General features: G+C 37.7%; 1 pseudogene; it reads left to right on the top strand.

The window, feature by feature from the left end:
- LOC113927924 overlaps positions 1-10,930 on the top strand; it is a 38,052-nt pseudogene extending 27,122 nt beyond the window's left edge.
- Positions 10,931-13,360: the final 2,430 nt, after the last annotated feature.

The raw sequence follows: 13,360 nt of genomic DNA, 5'->3' as shown, positions 1-13,360 counted from the left end.
AAAACCATTATGCCAACTCAGCCATGTCTAAATGTCCTGCTTCCCATTTTGAGCCTATTTTACTGAGCTCTACTTGTCACTCAGAGGTGAGGAGACAGGCCACAGTGTGAGGTTATATATAGATATCCTCACACTGTGGAGGGAACACATTTGGAGAAAAGAAGTACATGAGTCATACCCCTGCTGCAGTCCCTGCATCGTGGAACCTAAAGAGAAGGTCCATTCAAGGCTATATTGGAATGAACAGCAGTTTCCAGCAACATGACTTTACCAATCTTTATGTCACCCAAGCCCCTAGAGGAAAAACAAGAGAATAGGTTGGATCTTAAGGAATCGACCAGACAGAATGACTCTGGTTGAGTCACTGTGGCCTCCGCCTCAACTCTGTGAATATCCTAGCCCCTGTGTATAACAGCAGTGGGCCTTCAGTTTCTAAATTGCTATGTGGGAAGCAAGTAAGGACCTCTCTTTGGGTCATTTATTCCCAAGACCCACTCACAAGAGCAGAACTCTTCAATAACTACTGACTCAACCATTTTATCATATTAAAGGAAACAAAACAGGGTGTATGAAAATATTTTAATGCGCAGGTCTCACTCAACAAAGTTTTCTCTGAGTCATTGTATACTCTAAGTTACAACATACTCTATAGCTCAACATAAATATATTCCTTTTAATTCTTCATAGGTTGACACTTGCTCTTTATTTATTAGCCAAAGACTAAATAGAACTTTGAGCAATCTCCTGAATAGGTGGGGAAACCAGTTCCAGTAGGTTCAAATGACTCCTACTTAGACATAGGAACTGGAAATCTGTATAAACACTGTGAGGAAGCTGGGCCAAGACTAAACCAATCAGAATTAAAGAAAGACAGGGAGGGGAGTTACACCACAAATTCTCATGTCTGTTGGCTTTATTGTTGTACCATTAGCATTAAAAAGGGTCACAGTTGCTTCTTTAATTTCTGTGTCATTGAAAAGAATTAGCCAGGGCAATGGTTTATTCATCCTTGTGATTCATAGATTATTTTAACTGGGAAGCAGAGCATTTATGTTTGTTTAGTGCCTCGTGCATGGGATTTTCCTTACATTAGCTCATTTTATCCCCATACTAATGGTTTGAGATATATTTTATCTTTTTACACATAAGGAAATTATAGAATGGAGGTAAATAACTTGGCCAAAGTCATCAGCTTTAAGTTGGGGAGCTATTACTGAAACTCAGGAAGGCAGTATAGGATCATGAATAAGAAGTGTAGTCACTTAAGTCTGTGTGGTTTTTGTTAAGCTGCTTAACCTTCCTGTGCCTCAGTTAACTCAGTTTTAAATCAGGAATAATATTCATACCTCCTCTTATGGTTGTTATAAGTTAAGATTTTACAGCGTAGTTTGACACATAGGCATTTTCATTTATTATTGGTGGGAGTATAAATTGGTATTTCCTCTTTGGGAGGCAACTTGGTAATTGCTTAAATGGGAAGCCTAATACATCACCATTATTATTGTTAAAAATTTGTAATATAATTGAGAAACACATGGACAAATTAAGAAATTTAAATTAAAAAATTTAAAATGTGCATCTTCTCTCTCAGCAATTCTGATCTAGGAATTTATCCTTCAGATATGTTCACACATATGCGTGAAACTATTTACACATGATGTTCATTTTGGCACCATTAGTAATAGCAAAGACTAAGAAAACAGAAAAATCAATTAGGAACAGATTAAGATACGTAAACTGTACTGTATGACCTCTAAGATACATGGCAAATTGAAAGAAAAGGTGCATATTATTTGTACAATTCTGCCATTTGGATATAAGAATGTGTGTGTAATACAAATATCAATACTTTTATGTATACCTTAAGTATTTTTTCAGTTATATGCAAGGAACTGTTTACCACTGTTAGCATTTGGAGAAGGAGGTTGAAGAGATAATTTCTTATGCAAATAATTTTTTTTTAATACAAAAGAATCAATTTTTAAAAATACTACAATATTGCATTATTGAACTAAGGAGAACTGTTAGCTACTCATATGCATTTGGATTGAGATAATCCCCCAATCCTGGTAGGCAGGATTTTTAGTGAAACGTAGGGGCTGTAAGAACCTGGCTGCCCATGTGGAGATCCAGAAGATGCCTCTGAGTGTCAAAGAAAGACTGAGATTCACTACATTTTTGTCAGCACAATTAGGGTTTAAAAGAAGCATCTAGAACACATTTCTGTATTTCTTTCATATTTTATGACTCTTCTTTCTAAATCCTACTATTTCTTCAGCCTCATCTCTGTATTAGTCAGCTTAGACTGCTGTTACAAAATACCATGACTGGATAGCTTAAACAAAAGGAATTTATATTTCACAGCTCTGGAGGCTAGCAAGTCCCAGATTAAGTTGCTGGCTGACAGGTTCCTGAATACCCTGGTGAGGGCCCTTTTTTTTTCCTTGTAGATGGCTGCCTCTCACTGTGTTCACAAAGGGTGGAATTGGAGGAAGCAAGTTCTCTTAGGTCTATTCTTTTATAATGGGCACTAATCCCACAAGGGGCCACACCCTCATGACCTCATCTAAACCTGATTACCTACCAAGAGCCACATCTCCAAATACCATCACATTGGGAGTTAGGACTTTAAGATATGAATTTGGGGGGGACACAGTTCAGTCTATAGCACTTTTATTTGTGCTAAAATATTAAGCTTAAGTTTTATAATAGGATATTAACTGTATCAGCAGCTTGTTGTTTTCTAAAATTGATGAAATTTCCTTAATTAGCCATATAGAATGCCTATAATCCAGGTCAACTGCCTACAGTATCAGAATCTTAAGCACCTTGTTTAAATGGTGCATACTAAAAATCTGGCAGAGAGGTAGTTAAGAAAGATTGTCTTGGGTTATTCATGTATTCATTACTGTATATACTCCAAATTCTCTTAATGTTTTTCCTTAAAAAGGCCTTCCCTAAACGCAAGATGGTGCAGCCACTCTGGAAAACAGTATGGAGGTTCCTCAAAAAGTTGAAAATAGAGCTACCTTATGACCCAGCAATTGCACTACTGGGTATTTACCCCAAAGATACAAATGTAGTGATCCAAAGGGGCACGTGCACCCCAATGTTTATAGCAGCAATGTCCACAATAGCCAAACTATGGAAAGAGCCAAGATGTCCATCAACAGATGAATGGATGAAGATGTGGTACACACACACACACACACACACACACACACACACACACACACACACACTGGAATATTATGCAGCCATCAAAAAACCCTGAAATCTTGCCATTTGCAACGATGTGGATGGAACCAGAGGGTATTATGCTAAGCGAAATAAGTCTATCAGAGAAAGACAAGTATCATATGATCTCACTGATATTAGGAATTTGAGAAACAAGACAGAGGATCATAGGGGAAGGGAGGAAAAAATTAAACAAGATGAAACCAGAGAGGGAGACAAACCATAAGAGACTCTTAATCTCAGGAAACAAACTGAGGGTTGCTGGAGTGGTAGGGGGTGGGAAGGATGGGGTGCCTGGGTGATGGACATTGGGGAGGGTAATGTGCTATGGTGAGAGCTGTGAATTGTGCAAGACTAATGAATTACAGACCTGTACCTCTGAAACAAATAACACATTATATGTTAAAAAAAAACAAAAAAGAAGATAGTAGGAAGGGAATAATGAAGGGGGGGAAATCAGAGGGGGAGATGAACCATGAGAGACTATGGGCTCTGAGAAACAAAATGAGGGTTCTAGAGGGGAGGGGGTAGGAGGATGGGTTAGCCCAGTGATGGGTATTAAGGAAGGCATGTATTGCGTGGAGCACTGGGTGTTATATGCAAACAATGAATCATGGAACACTACATCAAAAACTAATGATGTAATGTATGGTGACTGACATAATAAAATAAAATTAAAAAAAAAAAGGCTTTCCCTAATACTAGATGGAAACAAGAAGATATCCTCCACTGCTTTAACTCTTGATGGATGCTAAGAAGAAAATTAAGACTGCTATCACAATTTGTAACTATTTTATTTTTATATCTTTTTTACTTTATTTTCTGACTCCTCTACAAAAATGTAAGCTCCATAAAGGCAGGGACTATGGCTATTTTGTTCACAAATGTGTCCCCAAGCCCAGTACGAACACTTGCTAAATATGAACCAATGTTCTTGGATCAAGTTAGATCATAAGAAGGCTACACATCTGGACCATGACATCTTTGTCATTGCTTTTATAAACTGTCTCTCAATTGTTGGTCATGGATTTTTATCTTAGGTTGCTCTCAAAACTAACCATGCAGATTTAATTTATCTATTCATTGTGAAACCAATATTGATATTATTGATATCTTATTCCCTCTATTGTCACATAGGAGCTAGGTCTCTCCCAGGAAAGTCTTATCCCTCAAATATTTGTAGGTAATTATTTTAAATTATAAAACATTCATTAAGTATAATTAAGTTTCCATCTTAATTGCAGCTAAAAGAAAACTCCAGGTTTGATGCTCAAACATAGCCATTCTGTTGACTCTTACTGTTGGCATAGGCTTCCCCCTCTCAATTTTGGTTCTATTTGAGGAGTCTTATTGTAAATATCTCCTCCTTCTCTCTCTTTTTTTTAAGATTTTATTTATTTATTTGAGAGAGTGAATGAGTGAGAGGGAGCATGAGCCGGGGGAGGAGCAGAGGAAGAGGGAGAAGCAGACTCCCTGCAAAGCAGGGACTCAATCCTAGGACCCTGGGATCATGGGCCCAGCTGAAGGCAGACACTCAACCAACTGAGCCATCCGGGCGCCCCCTCCTCCTTCTCGTTTGAATAATTCATCTCAAATACTTTCCATATGAAGTAAAATGTGAGTATGTTAAAATGATGAAAATAAATTGCGTTGCTTTTGTGTTATTTTCCCATTTCTTTACTGCTAAGATTTGAGTCCAAGACATATTTTGGTTTTTGGCTTAATATTATCAGCATCTGGTCTCTATCTGTCCTTTCTCTTTTCTGTTTTCTCCTGTTCCCTCCCACCAAAGACATCTTTCTTTCTCATAATACCACTGTTGCTGCCACCTCTTGTATCATGAACTGTCCCATAACATCTGACAGTATACCATACACACTTGCTTCCTCAGTATGTGCCTAGCTTTGCTTCCTCTTCTTGTTCTGTGTATAGCTTGGCTATAAATATATTCTTGGCTTCATCTTCTCTACTTTACAATACCTCTAATGCTCCTGTAACACAAACTATTACCAATATAAAATCTGTGTCATTTGTTTCTTCTTTAATAATCCTTGAAGTCCATTTACTGGTAAAAATCCTTTTAAACCTTAGGAATAATACTCATCTATCACTATACAGATTTTCTATATTTATAGATTAGATTACAATTATAGTGCCTTATTTTATTAGTTGCATTGATAAATAGCCCTACATAATTGTAAATTAAGCATTAGAAGTAGTCCCTTAGCCCTCTCTTGTCCAAACCAAAAATATAATTGTATTATATTATATAGTACATAGTATATATAAAATATATAGCACACATACACATACACATGTACATTTTCCTCCAAGTCCTTTCAGAATGATGTAACATAAGAAATTTTCCAAAAGACAAAATTAGGATGATGAGAGGCAATTAGAAACTGGAAAAACATATCATTAATTTGGCAACTGATTAACTACTTTTCTGTTGAGTAGAAGATAAGAATCCAACTCTGAGAAGAACTAAGTCTCAATCTTTGACATTGTTTCCTCAAATGTGCAGGTATTAAAAAGAATTATAATTGAACACAGCATCTCAAATTTATTACTTAGTACATAGCATAGCAGGTACAAAACTGAATTGAAGAATGAAACTAAAGAAGATATCATAGGAAAATAAAGTGGAATCTTGTAAAATTAAAGACCCCGTTTTTCATATAAATTGTTTAGTAGAAGTTACTTAACTAGGAGTGTGGAATAAAATTGCAAAGTCTCTTTATTTTAGACATGGTTGTATTCAGTGACATGCTTCAACCTGGTAATAAATCAGCCTGGGAACCTTTTACATAAAGGGATGTCACTATAAATTAGCTTTTACATTTATCTTAAGTGGTATCATCATAAAATATTTAATCAAGACACTAAAGCTGTCAAAGTAAGTGGATAATTTGAGACCTGGTGTGTAAAAAAGACCTGATTCTTTCATCCTTTCTTGTTATATAAATTTTGATCTGTGAATTTACCAGAAATTGCCACAGTAACAACAATAGATAACTTATTTACAAATTATAACTATAACAAATGTTTGGCAATCAGAGATGCTATTTAAATACTTTGGTTAGAAACTAACCAGAACAGACTAAATTTAAAGAAAATAACACACCAAAATGCTTTGTCTTATTTTGTTCTGAAACAAAGAAGAAGATATTCTTACCATGCAGATGGTTTTTTCCTATTCTTTCTTTTTTATTTAGGTTATCTTTCCATATATTTCTCAGTTATTTTACAGATTTGAATAATAATAATAATAATAATTTGACTTTACATACAAGATAAAAATTGATCTTTTCCACATTCTTATTAGGCAGGGAGATTAGGAAACAGATAAAGAAACTGAAGCCTAGAAGGGTCACTGGGTGTCCCTCCTGTCCTGGCTTCTTATACTTCAGAAGGCAGCATGAGCCCATTTTATGGCTACTTGTGAGGATTACCATTTTGTTTGCTTCTTCCTAGTGGAGGATCCTTGCTTTCCTTTTCACTGGCTCTTTAACCCACAGGCTGCACCAGTTAAACTATTGCCTGCCTCAGGCTCTTCTTGACTTCTTCTATGACTGGTTTAGCTCTGCATTTCTGACTTTGATCTTTGACTTTACTGTTTGTTCTCTGCCTCCCTGCAACCACAGAGGCCATGAAAATCACTTCCTGCCATCTGCCCCAGTTCCTTGAGCCTATTTCAGCCAGGCCAGCTCTGTCCAGCCTCCTACCACGGGAGGAGGATTAGATAGCCTGCCTGGAGCAATGAAGTCTGGATGATAACACAAATAAAAGCACTTTTAGAATATGCCATTCAAATTGTGAAAATGACAACCGTCACAAATTCTTAACTATTTTCGGTCATTACCAGCCTGGCTACATTGATCAAACAAATATTGTGAAGGTAGATCTGAGAATTCCTCTTACTTTTTAAAGCTGAAGTAATAAATTCCCCAGGTAAAGACTTCAAACATCTGTTGACTTAATTAGAGAAGAAATGCTTCAAGGATGAATTCTTTTCCTAAACTTTTCAACAGATGACACATCTGAAACAATAGGTAGGGAGTAGATGTGGGATAGTCTGAGTCCTAGCTTGCATTTGGCAAAACTCTGACTACAGAGTGAAACCATTAAAGATGTTGTCAGTGAGACTGATGATGTTACACATTTTGAAATTGTCCTTGACAAATTATATAAAATGCACAATTCTTCTCCAAAGACACATCATGAATTGTAGCAAAATGTAACACATAACACCTCCTTTCTCAGGGGCAAGAATTTATTAGTCACTGAGGCACATTCAGATTGAGTTAAGACAGATTCTGAAATAATTCTACTAAAATATGTCATTGTAAATAGGTTCAGAATCAAATGGAAAAAGAAACATGAATGAACTGAGAAGGGGTTATTTAAATAACACATGACCCTCTCCCAGTGATTCCCCCTTCCATATTGGAGGGAGGAAGGTGGGCCTTGCAGAAGCAGGTCCCAAGGGTTGTGAGACCATGGATGATAAACCTGAATCCAGAAAGCCAGTCCAATGTTTTGGTCTGAGTTTCTTAAGCAGGAGTGACTTGGCTTTGTCCTGTGAAGGAACCAAGGCATATCTTCCTAGATGGACTGGGTCAAATTTCACCTCCCCTGCCCCCAACGACTGATAACTTAAAATATTATTTTGTATTAAAATAGAAATAGATATGATATATAATTTTAAATTCCCTCAACTTTTAAAATGAAGAATAAGAATTCAAAGAAATCTTGTGCTTGCATTGATTGACCACCCTCCAACTAATGGCATGCCTTTACCTGCCTTTGACTTAAGAATACTTATATGGATATGCTGAAAAAGAACAGAAAGATAGCAAAAAAGCTGTGTATCTAAGCATGGAGTCAGAATGGACAGGCAAGGTACAACCTTAGGAAGCTTGGAGCAACTCTAGAGACCAAAGCTGAAATCCATGCAGGACTGAATAAATAAGCTAGTTCTCTTCCTTATTTCCTACCTGCCTCCTTTCCATAGAACTAAAGCAGAAAGTCATTGAGTCTCAGGGTTCAGGGAGACATTTTAGGGCTATTAAATCCAATCTTCTTATTACATAAAAATTCCACAAGAGTCTTAAGAAGTAGTTTCCAAGTGTCTTCTGGAATACTTTCAAAGACAAAGAACTCTTTACTATGTAAGGAAGCTCTTTCTACCTTCCAAGGATGTGAATTGTTTAGGAGGTACAGGATTGTTATGAACACTAGCTTCTAAAGTCAGATAGTAAGAAGAAAAATTGGCCTTAGGAATCTATTTATCCTGGCTCCTCATTCAGTGTTTTTTTTCCACAAAACTTCAGTAGAAATATTTGATTATAAATTGGTCTAAAGGAAACTGACTTGGCAGCTGTAGGGGAAGTCCTAATTTAAGCCAGAGGGAAAAGAACAAATGACATCATAGGAAGTTATGAAACCGAATTCAGTAGAGAGACAGGCTGAGTTATTGACCACAACCTAAGACAACTCATTCTTCTGCAAAAATGTCTTAAGACCCATTAGTGGAATATTCCCCCCTTTTTTCCTCATTTTCCCCTCCTAAATTCAAGAGTTTTCAGGTGGCCCAGATACACACCATTACTGGAGGGGAAATATTTTAAAGCTATTGTCCTATTTTTAAATCAACAAAATTAAAGAATCTACAATAAATCACAAGTGATTCTAGCATTCTACAAAAGATTCTATAAAAATATCTACAAAAAATCCTACAAAAACAAAAATCACATGGGGTGCCTGGGTGGCTCAGTCGGTTAAGCATCTGCCTTCGGCTCAGGTCATGATCCCAGGGTCCTGGGATCGAGCCCCACATCGGGCTCCCTGCTCAGCGGGGAGCCTGCTTCTCCCTCTGCCTCTGCCTGCCTGCCTGCCTACTTGTGCTCTCTCTCTCTCTCTGTCAAATAAATAAATAAAATCTTAAAAAAAAAACAAAAATCACAGTCATTCTATAATTACCTTCAATTCTAGAGCATCAACTGCATATCACTTTCCAAAAAAAAATATATAGGACATTATTTTGAAGTGACAAAAATATTGCACTTGTAATTAAGCAATGAATTCTTCTCTCTTATCAAGGACAGAACTTCTGTAAAGATTTTACTTGTATTTTTATACATAATATCCACCACTCTAGGATATCATCATCATTCCCCTTTAATGCCATATTAACTGAAAATCTATCCAAGGATAGAATATATATGAAAGCCAACCAAATTTGGGGATTCACAGACTGACATTTAGCTCCTGCTCACCAGCCACTAAGGCTTATAGTGGAATGTGCCTGGTCTACTAATGTGCACAGAGTTTCTCAGTCAAACTCTTATTAGAGAGGACTAGTGAGGAAAATCATCCTATTCATACAATAGCAGAAGAGACTCTAGTGATTCAAACCTCCTTAAAGCATGACTGGACATCCTAGGATAAGGAGACGTGTGAGAAATACCATCAGCATTAAAGGGAACAAGCAAGGCCAACATATAGAAAACTGACTTGAGGGACTAATAATAATCTGAGTTATAAACTATTTTGAATTTACTTGTAAGTTCAACCATTATAATAGTCTTAAGGGGTAGATAGTATATTATCCCATTTTATGGATGAAGAAATTGAGACACAGTGCATCCAAGGGCATGGCCTCACATGCAGGGAACAATCTGTTCATTCTATAGTGCCCCCTGCGTGAACCCCTAGGGCCCACCTGGCTAGAATGGCTCCAGCAATTCTAAGAGAAATGAACTCAGAATGGAATTCAACCTTCTCTGCTTCAAAACAAAAAGCAGAAAGAAGCTACTTGGACTGAGAAAGCAAAGATCATGCTCAAAGCAGAAAAATTTTAAGATCACATTATTAGCAGAAAAAGATAAATACAGTCTTTTCTACAACACCCCCCCCCAAAAAAAAAGACTTTGTTACTGAACATAGTGTGGTGGAAGAACTGGAAAATAAATTATTGGTAGAAAAGAGGAAGAGCAAAAATCCAGCAACAATTGGCCAAAATACATAATGATGTAGAGACTCCAGTGTTAGTTAAAGGAAGTGACACTTAAACCTAATTTTTTGAAAAGCTCAGAGAAATAATGGAACCAGTTGAAAATGCAATGAACACTTTTAAATAAGAGAAGCTGATAAATGAAGAGCTTATTAGAGAAGAGAAAATAAATATCCAGAAAAACTGACACATGGGCTTTGGGTCCCTCAGAAACACAGAGAGATTTCATAGAAATGTCAAGCAAAGTTTCTATAAACAAAGTACCATCACATGCTCTTCCAAGAGAAAGACAGATTCTAAAAAATTCTTTCAACAAACAGGAAGATGACAAGGGCACCGGACTATGATGATTACTAGAACTTTGTAACAGTGAGGAACAAACATAAAGAGAAGCCTGCATTTATGGGAGAAATTCTAGAACACTACCCTGGAAGAACACAGGATGAAGTGCAACATCATGAAAAATGCTAGAAAAATTTCTGACTCTAGGAGAAAGGAAAAAAAAGTCTATTAAGAACTGGAAAACTAAAAACAGCAAAAATTTGGGGATTTTCAAGTTAAAGACAGGATATACTTATGCTTCTTCATAGTAAACAAGAAGATGATGGAAGTAAAAAGAGGAACAAAGAAGAAAATTGCCAGTTTAAGCTTGCAAAAAAACAGAAAAGCATATAAATATCAGTGAAATATGTTTCTTATATTTAAAAGAAGTTAAGAGAAAGAGAAAAATGTAGCAGAAAGAGAAAAATGAGCACTGGTGCTAGTTTAAACTAAAGTTACTATTAGAAAGTTAAGCCCAGGAGAAATAAAATAGGAGGGACTTTTGAGGCTTGAAAAGGAGACATGGGCAAAGGCAGAAACCAGGAGAAACACTGGTGTTGAAATGTCCAGGTTTTAAGAAAGAGATTTACATAACCTTGTATCAAAAATTCTAGATAGGCAAAGAGGAGAGGGCAGAAAACCAAGAAAACCAGACAAATTAAGAGTGAAAACATGCTAGTAGAGATCCCTCTAGGCTTTACAAACTTATCAAAATTTGGAAAGAATGAACCAAAGATATAGGACCCAACTTCTGGGCCACTTCTGCATATTCCCCACTGGATCTTCTGACTTAGAGACAGGGACAACAGAGAACATGAGATAATGAACGTGGTATACAGTTGGTGAGAATGTTAGCAAATTCAGTTATTCTGGGAAATATTGTGACAAAACATCTTTAAATAATACTAACCTCATCAGTTAGTTATTAATTGCATTATATGTGAATTGGCAGGTATGAGGTTTCATACTGACATTGCCATGAATATTTTCTATTTATATTAAGAAAATATTTAGTTTATAAGTTGGCCTATGACTAATGTAAAAGCTACTGAAGTAAGTTTACATTACAAACATTACTTCATTTAATGCACAGCAAATTGGGAAGATTTTTGTTTCCTTATGGAATAACAAAATTAATTGGAACAAGTTCAGAGTGGTATTTTTTTAAACCAAAAATCTGTAACTTTTAGAACTTGGACGTAAGTTGGCTTGAGTAAAATAAAATGTAAAGTTTTCTTTTTAGAGTTATAAGTTCATACTTCTTCTAATAACAAATTGATAGTTTGACAATTACTGCATTTTTGTATGATAAGCATTTTGTATTTGAAGCAAAAAAAAAAAAGAAAGAAAATGAAAAAGAAAAGAAACTAAAACACAAAGTTCCCAAAGGACACAAAACCGTTACACAGATGACATTCAAACCCAGGCTGTCTTGTTCTAGAGTCCACCCTCTTAACTACTAGCTATGCAGACCACCTCCAGGAGCAGAAAATTTTAAATAGCTAACATTCTATCTAAATATCTAATGGATACTGAGAAAGTGTTATAAATTTAAAATAAGAACAGGATACTCTGAGAAAGGAATAAACAGAAACCCAGAAAGAGTGCCTGGATGTGAAAAATGTGACTAAGTTGAATAAAACAAAAAAGGGACCAGAAAACCATTTCTCGGAGCTACCACCAGAGTAGTTCCAGGGGATTCGGTATATGGAGGACCCCAGATCTGCAGTGACTGAATCCAGCAGTCCCTGGAGCTGTTCCCACGGTTATGGAGTCAGGTTGCTGCTGCTGCTACAAAGGGGTCTGCGGTGACAGCTACTTTTGGTCCCTTGGGCCACCTAAGGACACAATCTGACAGTACCTTGCCTGCTGCACCTGCGGCATTTTTTGCCTCCTACCCTGGGGATTCCTTGTTGTTGCTGAGGAACTCGTCGGCACCAATAACTATACAACCTGCAGTTACTGAGGACTTACCCCATGGAACGATCCCTGACCAAAAGGAGACGCGACCAGGCAAATATACTCTCACCCCTCAGAGGGACTGCGTGGAGAGCTTTCCGCAGAGCTTTCCGCTTCCTTTCTGAAGCTGTGCTGTAGGACCCAGCGCTCAGCTTTTCACGAAGCTGTGGCCTTCTCCATAATGCTCTTTCCTCTCTTTGCTCTCTTGCTTCGTACCCATTTTCTCTCCCTCCTGGTTCTCTGGCACTGCACTCCCCAGCAGTAAGCTTTTACCTCAGGTGCTGTCTTCTAGGAGATCCAGTCCGTGACAATAGTCTTCGAGAAGGGCAGAATCGATCCTGAGGCGTTACAGCCAGGACCACGCTTCCCAGAAGAAGCCTCATCTCGCGGCATCTCGGCCGTTCTGAGGCCGGCAGGGGAGCCCTGGGATGAGAAACACCTGAGTGCCCGGGTACCAGAGGCACCTGCGCTCCCCTGTAAGGGGTCTGGCTCACGCCATCTATCAGCCAAACCCCAGTGCTCATGCAAGCCTCGGCTCCTCTTGCCCCCTTAGAGTCACAGGGCAGCCGGCCTTGACCCAGGGGCCCGGCCAGGTGTGGGGAACGGGCTCTGGCCCAAAGGCTGTGCAGGAGCCAACCACTGAGGCCAGATGCAGGGCGGGAACTGTGCATATGTGGGCTGGAAATCTACAGACTTCCAAGAAGGCTCACCAAGTGCCCAGAAAATGAATGTAAAAGACCATTTCCTAGACAAATCAGCAGGAGATGCTGAGCAATAAACAAGAACAAGTAAACAGAAGATCGTAAAAGCTTCAACGGAAAAAAA

This window comes from Zalophus californianus, chromosome 7 (genome assembly GCF_009762305.2).
Source record: "Zalophus californianus isolate mZalCal1 chromosome 7, mZalCal1.pri.v2, whole genome shotgun sequence".
NCBI lineage: Eukaryota > Metazoa > Chordata > Mammalia > Carnivora > Otariidae > Zalophus > Zalophus californianus.
Note: the sequence above shows the minus strand (reverse complement) of the source record. Positions and strands in the feature narration are given on the sequence as shown.